The sequence below is a fragment of the Gobius niger genome (assembly GCF_951799975.1).
Source record: "Gobius niger genome assembly, chromosome: 1".
Lineage (NCBI taxonomy): Eukaryota > Metazoa > Chordata > Actinopteri > Gobiiformes > Gobiidae > Gobius > Gobius niger.
Genome location: NC_136852.1, coordinates 11,805,880 through 11,818,817, shown reverse-complemented (window position 1 = coordinate 11,818,817; position 12,938 = coordinate 11,805,880).

Below are 12,938 nucleotides of genomic sequence, written 5' to 3'. Positions count from 1 at the left end.
CATGCAAACCAAAGCAGCAGTTTGCAAATAAACCTTCAGTGCACATCTCAGGCATTTGAGATGTGCACTGAGAACATGAGTTGTCTATAGTGTATTTGTAATTATGGAAAGTCAGTGGTTAAAGGAACAGGCCACTGTTTTTACAAAGAGATCTGTTCTTCCCTGAGCTTAGACGAGTTGATACGTACCTGTCTGGTCTTTGTGTGCGCCCTCAGCCACGCAAAACGACCAAAGATGTTGTTAGCATTTCTCCCAGTATATTATGGCTCCAAACAGGGTGAAGTTGGAAGCGACCAAGCTCTTCCACGGGCAAAGACCAGACAGGTACATATCAACTCGTCTAAGCTCAGGTAAGAACAGATCTCAGTATGGAAAAGCGGTGGCCTGTTCCTTTAAAGAATCAGCCAAATTAATTTACATTATTATTGAAAAGGTTGCAATGTCAAAAGCACAGGCTCTTAAATGCAGTCAAGTTTAACGGACTATCATAACCTTTTATTTTTTACTTCTTTTTTTACCACCTCTGGTTATTGTTTGATGCAGGGAATCTATTCGGCCTCTGTAGTGCAGGGAAGAGTTTACTTAAACCCATTGTGATAATCCCAACCCCACCACAGCAATAAAGTGTTTGATCATCTACTTCTATTTTTATATGCTTCACCGAAACACAACAATTAAATACAATCTCATGTGCTTTCCAAAGTCATTAAAATCGGTCTGCACATCCTACGCACCAAGTTAATCACAGAGACATACCTCCCTTGGAAACTTCAAACAATGACTGACTGCACATGCGCTGACGGCCAGGCACGGTTTAAAAATATAGGCAGTCTATGGTAGGGTCGTTTCAGAGACAGAAGCTTTGTTAGTTCCACATAAGGTCATTCAAGTCGAAGTTAAAAGTAATGGGGGGGACAGGATGGAGCAGGTTCGACAGCAGGTGCTTTCACTCCACAACAAGTAAACAGAAGCCATAATATGCACACACTAATCTTTGAACCGTGAGCAAACTGACTGGAGCTGTGTGTGACCCGAGTTTGCATGGGAAGCAGCCCACCCAGCAAATATTGACTCCAGACCCAACTCAGAGCAGCCACAGAGAGAGACAGAGGGCGACTACTGATTGTTATTACGCACACTATCATTACATGTTGTTGTAGTTTGTTCATTTGTTATCAGAGTCTTTTTTTCTTCTCAATATATAATCAGATGCAAGTGCAAGTGATGAAATAGCCTGTTTAAAATTGGATTGCCATTGCACAAATAGCATGACAGAGGGCAATACATAAATCTGAGTACTTGGCAGTTCAAATCCATATTCCTGGCCAATACATACTGTCCTCGTGTGTCCTTGCGCAAGGCACTTCCTTGCCAAATTTCTTGCATTGATGTTGGCGTTGGGGGTGGTGCAGCTCGGAGAATGAGCCGTCTTATTACCAGAAAGTTGGCAGTTTGATTCCCAGCTCCTGCAGGTGCACACTAGTGTTGGGCTTTTATGCAAAGCGCTTTGACTGCCTAATGTAGAAGTGCTGTGTACACTGAGACCATATACCATTGGTTTGTAATGGCTTCAGAGCAGCTGTGTCAACTGTACATTTAAAGGATCTGTATCATGCTATTTTAGCCATTCCAGAGTAAAGTATAGGCATTTATGTGATATATTGTACTACTACCACTATGGAGTACTGATGTTTGTAATGAAGTATTTTCTGGAGGTATTTTTCAAACCCGGAAGACAAAACGCTTGGATTCAGTTAACTCGGCCCCCTCTCTCCGCTCATACAACTTTACTGTAGTAGAAATAATATACCACAGCAATAAGTGAAGTTACTTCACAATGCAGTTATAAGGAGTTGACTTCTGCAACACAGCTTCATAAATGGCTAACACACACACACTAACATGTGTTTTGATTGACTCACCGCTCTGTCCTGGCAACTTCATCAGGTGTTTACATATGGGACTCGCCTTGGTTGTAAAAGTTAATCCACTTTGATTCTGGCCAAGGTTCACCAGGCATCCATCAGAGACAGCCACAGAAAAACATTATTTTGGTGACTTCTTCTGACGAGTGGCCTCTTCTTTGGCAGGTTGAATTAAGTCCTCGTAGCCAAACGCGCTTTTTTTTTTAAATCTCCGTGACATCATTGTTAGGTAAGAAAAAAGAACAGGTGTGTCCAGAGTAGGTTAGAAAGAGCTCCATCTTCACAGCTTGCAGTGCAAACATGACATCTGTTCAGACGCTCAGTGGGTGCGTTTGTTTTTGGCCACAGGGGCAGCGCTGACCTGGAAGTGTTTCTTTCTTACGACAGATATAATGAAAAAGCTGTTTTACAAATTAAAATTAGGCCATAAGGCATTACATTACAAATGTCGGGCTCTTCCTGTGGCAGTGTCCCAACTCAGTCGTTTTCCAGGATAGGGCGGACAACATGGTTAAAAGCTCCAAAAAGTCAATTTTGCATGATACAGCCCATTTAAAGCTTAATTTAAATTATTTATTAGCAGTAGTTGAATGTTATTGTGTTGTGGCCAGATATAACCTTGGATTAAGGGCAAGAATTGTATGATTTTGAACAAGAACAAACACTAACACTGGGAGAACATAAACTCTATTCAGAAATAAGTTGGCACGAATTAAACTATAGGCCTATATCCAGCTTTATAGATAAAGTTCTTCATCTTTTATTGCCTTGAGTTTATATTTAGACTTTTTTGGGTCATGATCCACAATTTCACTTCAAAATGCAAGCGTTCCCACTTGTGTATTTTGACATCTGTCCCGTTGACACACGCGTCATGTTGACTCTTTTTATGCATGTGAACCAACATGGCAGGCTTCAAATCACAACAGTCTTAACTCAACAGACGTGAACACAAACTAAGACTTGCAGGATGTGGCATAACAGTTTGACAGATCAGAGGCAAAATCAGTCAGGGAGTATAGTGCCCTCGCAGCAACACGGACATGCCCCAAATTCTTCTTTCCGTTCTGTTTTAACTATATGATTACAAATGCATTATTCACAAAACAGAGCCGTTTCCCCGCACCTCTTTTTCAGTGATGTGCGTCCGCCGCTGCCTTTGATGATATAACCAAAGTAAGATGGGGAAGAAGAGGGGGCTGCAGAAATGGAGGAGTTCAGAGGATGGCTTGTCTCCTGGGAATGCACCGCGCTCATCCCACCGGGCCTCCTGCACGCATCTAAAATAGTCTGATTCTCCTGCATTTACATATCACTCATGTATGATTTCCAACATATAGGCTACTTGCAGACAGACGTAGTCAGCCTCAGTGTCTAGCCTTCAGTCTGAACCCTAAATTGAAGGGTAGAGCAACAAAAAGGCACTAAGACAACGATATTTTGGTTTACACAATAAAAAATAGTAGAAAGGCTTTTGACCACCAGTGGTTCTCATACTGTGGGACATGTATTAATGATAACAATAATGCCTTACACTTGTAATGCGCTTTACGAGCCTGTATTACCAAGTTTCTCAAAGCGCTACACTGTCCTCATTATTCACTCATTACATACTCAGTGGTGGTAAGCTACTATTGTAGCCACAGCTGCCCTGGGGTGGACTGACAGAAGTGAGGCAACCAGTCTGTGCCATCGGCCCCCCCGACCACCACCAACCACACACCCATACTCATTCACCCCAGGCTTCCTGGTCTCCCATCCAAGGACCGGCCAGGCCCTTCCCTGCTTAGCTTCCGAGATCTGACGGGATTGGACAGAGCAAAGGCGGTACCTGGCCTTCCTCAGGTGGTACCTGCCCCACTCGAGTTATGTGAAATTTTAGACTTTTCAGTTTGAGAATATTTTATGTACGCTTCCATTATGCATTTAGGTTGTTTTTCTGATTTAGACTTGGTTTACACCCAGTTTAGGAAAAAAATGAGTCCCATTTAGACCTTTTTAGACTTTCTTTACTGAAATTCTGATTTGATCTTGATCTAGACCTGTTTTAAAAGACGTGGCAGTGTGAAATGTTTAAGAACCACTGGGCTAAGCTATAAAAATTACATGGAATAGGCTAACCTCAAAATCACCCAGCTCTTTTTTTTCTAAATGCAGGGATCCAAATATGGCAGGCGCAACAACTGGATAAAAGCGCTTTAAGTAAAGATGAAAGGCAGTCAAGCTCAGGCCTTTCATGATTCATCCTCAGACTTCATCTAGCATTCAGACTACCCTACTTATCCGAAATGTTCTGGGAGCTCATATACTCAACTATATAGGCCAATGCTCTTTCTTTCCGCAAAGCAAAAGTTGCACAACATGCTAGAAAGCATTCTTCCACTGTTTCGACATGCAGATCTTTGTGAGAGAAGGGATCCCCTGTGGAGAGCTCGAGGTAGAGCCGCTGCCCCATCATCAAGGGGAGCAGAGTTGTGGTGACTTGGGCACAGGGGCGTAGCCAGGAATTTTTTTTTTTACAAGGGGGGCCAAGGGGGTACAGTTATATTGCTGGGCTGGCACTTCAAAAAGATGATAAAAAGAATCCACTGTCATCCACAGCAATATTGACCGACCAAAAAGGATTGGGACAAGTGCTGAAACATTGAAAATGTAATAATGGGACACAAAAGCATTGACTTTTGTCATTATTTATTTGAGAAAATGTTACTATAAGTATAAGCCATTATTATGATTACCGTTAATGCTCATTAATTATTCAATGAACTTGCGACTTCTTTAAAAAATGGTTTACATTTTTGCCTTCCATCTTAATTGGGTTATGGATGAGAATATTATGAATAAGATATCATATATAAAATAATAGTCTATTTCGAGCTCATTGTGCTGTGGAATTAGTGGATTTACGTTGAACAAGTTGGTAATTTTTGTGTTTCATAAAATGTATCACTTGTAGGGGGGGACAGGCTCAAGCTGGGGCCGTGGCCCCCCTGGCCCCCACATAGCTACGCCACTGACTGTAACTCAACAGGAGAGTTTAAATACTCTCTGCTCACGTTTAGAGTGGACCATTACATCCCCACTAAAAGCAGAAACTGAACTGAATATGACTTAGCCTTTAGCTCTGATGCTACTGTTTTAAGCTAATTCCTAACTTAAGTTAAATCTGTTAAATCTCAAAAGCTCTGTATGTTCAGTAATGATTTATAACCAGGCTCTGACATCACCTAAATGTGGTTGATGGTTTGACAACAGCTGAAAACATCTGGATCTTTCATAATTTAAGATGTTAGCTTTAGGTTGCTAAGTGCTAACAGCTATAGGAAAAACACATTGAACAGGCTAAAGTGTTCTGAAAACATTCGAGGAGTAGCCAACTTGTTTAATGTCCTCATACGTTAGGACTGAACGCCATTTCTCCTTTTTATTTCTGTTTGTAGAGGTTTTATTTCAGACTTTTTCCTGTAGAGAAACAGTTAAGTCCGTTACCGCGGCAACACAGCTCCACTCTGCTGTTTCCCAAAGTCTGCTGCTGTTGTGTGAAGCTAACGACTGAGATTTTAATCATTTTAGACACGGAGCAGGTGAGTAAATGTGTTCAGTTTGTGTTAATAATGTTTTATAAGGTTGATAAACACCTCTTTAGGGATTTGTTTTCATGATTGTTGGCCTTAATCCTGATGAGGTTGAAGTAAAAATCTCTCAGGAGCTAAAGGCTAAATTAGCAGTTAGCTCAACAGGAGAGTAACTGCCACAGAAAATATGTGTTAACGTTACTATTATGTGGCCACTTTATGTTCAAAAGTCAAATGTATTCTTTCCCATCATTTATTTTGGTGACAGTTTAAAAGTCTAGGCTCAGCTTTAGCACTATTTGACAGGAGAGTAACATGTAAATTATCAGCTAAAACCTCATTGTTTTCTCTGTTGTCTCTGTTTAGGGCTGAAACAGTCGCTGCCTGTTTGTAAAAATGTGTGAAGGCCAAACGTTCAGAGCTTTTGTGAACGAGCGTCTGGCTGCGGCGGCTGGTGAGGTACGTCTGCTGTTTGAAAGGACGACAGCGGAGTGTGAGGAGGAACTTCGTCGCTCCGAAGAGGAGAATAGGAGGAAGCAGCGGCTCCTGGACAACATACTGAGCCCGACAGTCGTACTGGTCAGAGTGGACACTGGTCCAAGTTTGAAACAGGAAATCACCGAAACCTCACGAATCAAAGAGGAGCTAGAAGAGCAGAGCGTCACACAGGAGGAGGAGCTGCCAGTGTAGGCTCACACACTTTCAAACACGTCTCAGTCACATTATTGTTCAGTGTATTCATATTTAAATCATATTTCAGGTGCTTCCCAGAGTCCAGTGCTGTGTGCGTGAAGAGAGAAGAGCCCTCCCCGCTTCCACAAAGCCAAACTGAGCACAGGAAGCCACATTTCCACTCAGAGACGAAGAGACGCACTGAGCACTCGTCTGACACTGACGATGACGATGAAGACTGGGAACCTCCATTCAGCCGCTCAGAGGCACAGATGGAGACAGAGGCTGAGGGAGATCACCACAACCAGGTCCACAGCAGAGACACAAGCACCAAAGTCTCCGCCCAAAACAAGTCTGCACCAAAGACGAGCGCTACGGTCAACAACGGAGAGACGTCGGGAGCTAACGGAGGAGCAGAGAGGAAGAAGCACCAGTGTCATGTTTGTGACAAGAAATTGAGCACAAAAAAGGGTTTAACGAGACACATTAGAGTGCACACAGGAGAGAAACCTCACAAGTGTTCGACCTGTCAGAAAACATTTGCTCATGAATGGAATCTAGATGTACATAGAAGAACACATACAGGGGAGAAGCCTTACAGCTGTCAGATCTGTGAGAAACAGTTTACACGCTTCTCTAACCTCAAGACACATAGAAGAACACATACAGGGGAGAGGCCTTACAGCTGTCAGATCTGTGAGAAACAGTTTACACGCTTCTCTAACCTCAAGACACATAGAAGAACACATACAGGGGAGAAGCCTTACAGCTGTCAGATCTGTGAGAAACAGTTTACACAGCTCTCCAACCTCAAGACACATAGAAGAACACACACAAAAGAGAAACCACACGGCTGTTCAATCTGTAATAAAACATTTGCTCAAAAGCTTACTTTGGACGTACATAGAAGAACACATACAGGGGAGAGGCCTTACAGCTGTCAGATCTGTGAGAAACGGTTTACACAGCTCTCTAACCTCAAGGCACATAGAAGAACACACACAAAAGAGAAACCACAAGGCCTGTTCAATCTGTAGTAACACATTTAGCGATAAGTCTGCTTTTAAAAAAACATAGCAGAACACACACAGGAGAGAGGCTTTACTGCTGCACCGTCTGACAGAAAACATTCACCTGGAGATGTAGTCTAAAAAGACACAGTGTTAAAAGCAAATTTCAACATCCAATACTTAGAGAACATTTTTTCTTTATTTCTGAAGTTGTCTGTTTTATTCTGTTTAAATAAAAAATATATTTACATGTCGCTAACACAACCTTTTAAAGCTTGTTCTTCTTTTTGGCCTTGTAAAACAATTAATTGTGCAATTACAAGTGATTTATTTGATTTGAATTGACTTGACTGCTTCTGGATATACCTTTTTAACAACCTTGACACACTGTATGTTGATTTTTTTTTCTTCTCAAAAAATGTATTTGTCTGTTTATGAAATACTGTACAATATGTTGAATGAGTTATAAGTTAGTAGTTATAAGTTAGTTATAAGTTATGAGTTATATACTTAATTAGAAATGTTTGCATTGATTTGAGCTAACTGATCAGTCTTTATAAACTCTTGATTAATCTACATGTTTCTTGACAATCTTAGCCTGTTCCATTTTATTTCTTATGTTTTCAAATTGTAAATAAAACTGTTTAAAATCATCATCTCTGAAGTCTGTTATGTTAATAATATTCCTGTGATGAGTAGTTTTCTTAGTTTCATTGATGTTCATGTTTCATAAAGACATGTTGAAAGTGACATGGGTAAAGGGAGAATGCCTCACTTTAGGACAGGGCTGGGACTTGTTCATGGCCCTTATGTACAGTATGGTTGCTTAGTGACAGAGAGCGTTTACGGCTTATGTCACATTCTCATAGATATTAGGACACGTCTGATCAAGGTTGGTGAGGAGTGTCTGGATCCGATGCCAGAGAAGGATTTTACTTCCTATTTGATCATTAATAGAGAAGAAAACAGTGATTTCAATATTTGTAACTGTAGAATTGTTTTTATTTTGGACATCACTGGTTAGTGCTCCACATTTTTTTTTGATCTGATGAAAACTGTGGGAGCAAAAGACAATATGAAGAAATTGTTTATGTATTTAGGTAAGTAAAATGCTAAACAGCAAGGTACGTTATTTAGATGCGTCGGCTCACTCTCGTCACCAACTTCTGCAGAACCGGGCTCAGCTCTGTGGCAAAAATAAAAGAACAAAGTGAGTCCATTTCATTCATCATTTCAGTGGTTTCTGGATTGGATGAGGTCGGACTACAATACTGCAAAAAAAAAAAACGCTTTTATATATACTTAAAAGTAAAGATAAGGCTATAAGTGCTGCATTTGACCAAATCTTAAACAATAGCCTACAAGACACATGTTTTAATTGAACTAGTTCCCGTGATATGTAGCATCGCACCTTGGCTATCAGTTATCAACACGCTAATGGGCTCCTTGGTCCTTGAAAATCATTTTAAACCTTTGGACATTGTATGGGTTTACAGTCTTAATCTTTCTTGTCTTTATTAAACATGCAAGGTGACATAACTATTACTCATTCTATTTCAGATTTGTTTTAATTTTGGTTTATTAACTGATGTAAGAGCTGCCAGTTACCCTCTTCTTTTTCATATATTGTTTTTACCTATTGTTTTTCTATGGACAATGTTTGTGGCATCCCCACAAGTGGCTAATATTTACTTTGGTAAATGTATTAACTTTTGTTCCGAAACTCTATAGGTCTACTACCCTGTTTTGGCTTTTTTCCCCCTGATCAAATCTTAAGTTACACGACTGCAGTCTGGGTTCATGTTTCTCCGATGTGCATATGCCTCGTGTCCAGTGAGGGGGATGCCAGCAATAAATAGATTAAAGTGCTGCCCCGTTTATCCACCCCTGAATCGCATCACCATGCAGCTGTTCAGCCTGACTTAAGTAAAGGTCTCAGTTTAATAAGAAACTGCGGGAGTAGAATGCATGCACAATGTTCTTAGGGGGTGTGCAGGTGTCAGCACCATCAATTGAGATGTTTATTTCTATGTTTATGTAAATGCATGCGACTGACCCTCACCCGCGTACGCCAAGGTGTGTTGTACCTACTGCAGTGTGTGGGAGTCCTAATGGGAAGCAGTCACTGGGCTGCTCACGGCTCCATAAAGGAGTCTTTGAATGGCTTGGCTCTGGTAAATTCATAGCAGATGTGAGGGAAAGAATATCCAACCAGGTTGAGTGGCCCTTCGCTGCGAAAGGCGACAGGAGCCCTATCCAGGGGAGGCAGACGGACGGCAGACAGGAGCCAGGGCACACGCACATTGGGTGCTCTCCAATCTGCCAAAGGGCAGCTCTGCTCAGCACCAGAGTTTTTACTGAGAGGCTTTGTGTTTTAAGTTGAAAATGACTCCCTCCTTTGTTCAAACTTTGACTTAGCTGCATTGCTCTCTGGCAGATTTTCCAGTTCGTAGGCCAGGTGTCTGCTTCGAGGATGGTCCTCTCTTGCTGGATCAAGCCCCCTGTTCCCTCAGGACGTGGGCCAGGCATTTTATGCCACCTTTCCTGGCTCGAGCTGGCGCCAAAGCAGCAGCAGGAGAGACTGGCGCCTCAGCACCAGTTAGTGTTGTCTCACTCTTGCAAGTACAGCCAGGTAATACACAATAGCTGCGTTTTAGAAAACACAGTCCCTCAGCAGCCATGGAGTTTTTAATGTGTATGTAATGTTCACACAAAATGGTCTCCGCTATTAGCTCTTAAAATGTTCAAGTGGTGGCCTGTGAACAACGACAAAACTTTCACCTTTATGTTGAAATGTAGGGATGTAGGATTTGTGATCCATGAATGAGATAAACATGTTTATCTGGTTTACTCACCATTACAAAAACTTTTACACGCTATGTTTACAATGTGTACTTCGGCTCTTTAGCTGATAATCCAATAAAAAAGCAGGAAAAACCCCACTCTTAGGATTGGCAGATCCAGCAGCTCAAACTAGTTTACAATAATAATAAAAGGACTCTCACTTCCTGTGTGCTAGTGTTGGCCTCCTCCAGTTAAAGCTCAGTGACTGAACTCTGTAGATTCATACATTGGCTGTAGTTTGTCCAGAAGTTCATAACTGTGTCCATGCAGCTGAGTTTGCATTGTCTTTTATAATTTACTAAGAGAATGCATGCTACATAGACACTACTTTTAATTTCAGCAATATGCAATTTATACATCTTTAATGTATGAAAACATACAATAGTTGCACTGTTCTCACTTGGTAGACTTTTCCAAAGTACAATTAAACCCAACCTGATGAATGTGGAACAGTCCCTCGCTGTGTGTCAGCGAAAACAAACACAGCTGTAATTAAAACGTGTCTGGGAAATGCTTCACGTGGGAGCAGTGATTGAGCCCCCTCGAGGTAATTACGGCTGATAGGTGGAAGGTTTAGCTTTATTACCTGAGCTGCTATAAACAACATGTATGCACAATTAACTTTTTTTTTTTAAATTTAACTTGAAAGCCATGAATGAATTCTTGTGCCAGCTCATAAACGAGGCCCGGGCGCTTGTATCCGGGGGCCATTAGTAAACACAACATGAGCACAGTCTCTCTCGTAAACTGTGTCAGGGACCACAATGTGAAGCAGCTCTGGCGTCAGGCTTCCTCAAACCAAACAACGCAAAGAAAAATAACTTCTCTAAAGTTTGGAGAGGAGCGTTGGGATGGACGTAGTTTGGGAGCCGCCCTCTGGTGATGAGTCCAAAAGGTCCGTGTGCTTTAAGCCGTTTGACAAAAGTGATCTTACATGCAAGAGTGCCTCTGGAGAGTAAGCAGATTCTTCAGCAGAGCAGCCTCCTGTGCGTGGGGGGGGCACCCTAGACTGTTCCATCTGACTGAAAACAAACGGGGAGGAGATATTCACACCCCGGGCGGCCTCTGAACAGGTGGCTGCTGGGTTAGTGAGCTCAAGGATCATTGCTAAAACGTATGCCAATCTTTTGCCAATCATTAATTATTGGTTTGACCCTTCTATTCCTGACATTACAGTACACAGAGAGAGGCCCCTACCACTGAAAACATGTAGGATCAGGACTTTGTTATGTTAGTGAGAGTTTCTTGGTTATCCTCTTACCACCCACTTGAACAGAGCACATTTTCTCCAGTTTGGCTTAGACTCAGGTTTTAATTTATGGTTTTGCTTTTGCTGATGTATTGAGTTGCAAAAAGGTAGCAAGAAAGTGGCATAAAAATCATGCTTTTGTCTCCTCCAGGCTGGACTACTGTAACACACTCCTCATCGGGATCCCTGGCAGGAGCCTCGAAAAGCTCCAGTATGTTCAAAAACAGCGCTGCCAGGATCCTGATGAGGGTGCGAAAACACCAGCGCCTCACCCCCATCCGTGGTACACTGCACTGGCTCCACATTCAGTCCCGCATACAATACAAGGTCCCACCACACACCTCAACCAGGACCCGATCAGGCCAACAGCACCGTCTTGTCATGCCCAGGATACGGCTCAAAACTATGGGCGACATGGCCTTTGAAGTCGCTGCTCCCCTACCTGAGGAACGCCCTCCCAGATCACCTCAGGGCCCCGCAGATGGGGGACGCATTTAAAAAAGGACCTAAAACCCACCTTTTTACTCAAGCTTGTTTTAACAGCTAATGCTTGGTTTTTAGTCCTGTCTTTTAATATATGTTGTGTTATATTCTAATCTGTTTTATACTATACTATGTTGTCCACTGTAGCACTGTGAGATTTGGTGTCAACTGTAAAGTGCATTACAAATAATAATTATTACAAAAAGTGGAGAAAAGGTGGCAAAAAATGGACCAAAAAAAAGCTACAAAAGAGCGATGAAAAAGTGGGAAAAAGGGCAGCAAAAAAGTGGCATAAAAAGTGATGAAAAGGTGGCAAAAAATTGACAAAAAAAGACACGAAAAAGTGAAGAAAAAGTGACAAAAAAGGCAGCAAAAAAAGTGGCAGAAAAAGCGATGAAACTTTTGCAGATCTTAGCTTTCAAAGGAGGCGTTACTGTGGCCTAAAGGTTGTAAGCTCCATTTGAGAAGCTTTCAGATTTGGGTAAAGCTGAACTGGAGCGGGTTTCTTCCAAAGCTTCTATGCTGCATATGGTTCAACAAAATGATGGCCAGTGACATGAAATAAAAAGCTAAATCCCAAAGCTAAATATATTTGAATAGAAGTAATTGGTTTGAAATGAGCATTGTCTTCAGTACATCACACGGCCTGCTTCTCCTTCATGAGGTATGTCTTTGTTTTCTCATCCCACACTCCCATGGAGCTCAGGGGAAAGACAGAGCAATGGGGGCTGGCCAGAGGGCATCGCTTTCACTTTTAATTAAAACTTCACACCCAAATAAATGTAGCCCAGTATCACACCCACTTCTGCGTCCCAACGAAAAGAGCCTGTTGGGGCCAGATGTTTGCCTTAGCGAGGATAAATATCTAAGTGGCAGCTTTTTCTGTAAGAGAATCTGCTCCCTCTGTCGTTTTGTCGGATTAGCTGGGGCAAGGAAAACATGGGGATCGTGTTCTGCGCGTTTCCCACTCCCCGGCCCGTTCGGCATAAACACCCCTATGGCTTGGCCTCCTTCACATCCGCCACCCCGGCTCCTCCGAGCGCTCGCCTCCTGCCGGGGGGTTCCTGCGGCCAGTTTGTTTTAGTAGCAAAGCCGCGGAGGAGTGTTTGGTTGTGTTTTGTGTCACACTGGGCGTTTGATTATACCCGGCGTTACACGGTGCGGCTGTGCGGGAGGAGGA